The following is a 1,381-nucleotide window of genomic DNA, read 5'->3' as shown; positions in this document are numbered from 1 at the left end:
TTATGTCCTCCTTAAGTTCCTGAAACATTCTTATCATCAGTGTTCTAAACTCTGTCTCTGAAAGGTTGGATACCTCTGTTTCATTTAGTTGCATTTCTTGAGGTTTTTTGTGATCTTTTACTTGTGACATGTTTCTTTGTTTCTTCATTCTGGCTGTCGCTCTGATTGCTTCAATGTATTAGATCACCTAGAGAGAAAAAAGGAGAAAAAAAAAAGAGGGGCTCTCTGCCCGCTGTAATCTGCACTGCAGACCACTTCCTCAGCAATAGAGAGATTCTGGGCAACTCAGCACCAGCTGCTGGGGGGAAGCGCTCAGTGGGTCATGCACTGACCTCCCTCTAGTCTTGCAGTAAGCTTCCCACAATTAGTTGCTGTGTGCTTTGGAACTGTGCTCACCATCAAAAATCCTCACAGGTTTTTGCGGGCTGTCTGCTGCTGCAAAAAGACCTCTGTGGCCTGCAGAGGTAGGAGCTGGGGACCAGGAGCTCGGGGTGTCCCTGGCAACACAGCTCTAGGTGGGCAGGGCAGGCCCCCAAGGCACCACAGGGTGTGGTCAGTGGCCCCCACCAAGTCAGAGAAGCATGCACTCCTGCATCAGCAGCCAACCCACACAAACTCACCCGGAAAGCCCCGGCTGAATCACGCAGGCGCACAGCTCGTGGCCCTACACTCCCAGGAAAACTCCCTGTCTCAGCCTGTCCCAATAAGCCACTCAAAGATCAGGCCGAACAGGCCGACAGCCAACTGCCACCAAGAGAACTCTGTACGCGCAGTGTGGAAATCAGGGACCTAAGGCGAGTCACGCACTTCCGGGTCTGTTGTAGTTGAAGCGCGCTTGCCCGGCGCTTCCCTGGCTACGCAACACAAACAATATGGAGGGTGGGGATCCAAGGCTGCATGTGCACGTGCGCACGCACGCACACACACACTCCTGCGCCAATTCCAGCAAACCAATGCAGTCCCAGACCCGAGCCTCTGTGGGAGGGCCCAGCCCTAAAAAAATGGCGGCTCCCTGTGCACACCTGCGTGTAAGCTCCACACCGGGGAACAACTGGAACACAAACCTCCAGCTCCCGCGCCAAAGGCCCTCAGTTCAGTCCTTCCCGGAGGCTCCTGGGCCCCGCTCACAAAGCCACTCCCTCCACCAGGAACCGGGTGAGTGCTCGCCAGTGAGCAATTCGGTTTGCCGGCTCCACTGTTTCTCCAGACACCCCCAGCCTCACCGAGCCGAGCAAAGAGAGTCCTCACTATTTGTTCCTTCCTATCATAGAACTCCTCTTCCCAGCAACGTAACTCTGGGCTGGTGAGCGTGGTGTGGGGCCAGAGGGTCTTGCCCCAACCAGAGAAGCCTCCCCATGGCTGAGGTGTCCCTCACGGGGTT

The sequence above is a fragment of the Hipposideros armiger genome, unplaced genomic scaffold, assembly GCF_001890085.2.
Source record: "Hipposideros armiger isolate ML-2016 unplaced genomic scaffold, ASM189008v1 scaffold_1361, whole genome shotgun sequence".
Classification (NCBI taxonomy): Eukaryota; Metazoa; Chordata; class Mammalia; order Chiroptera; family Hipposideridae; genus Hipposideros; species Hipposideros armiger.
The sequence above is the reverse complement of the archived record's forward strand: the minus strand, read 5'-3'. Positions refer to the sequence as shown.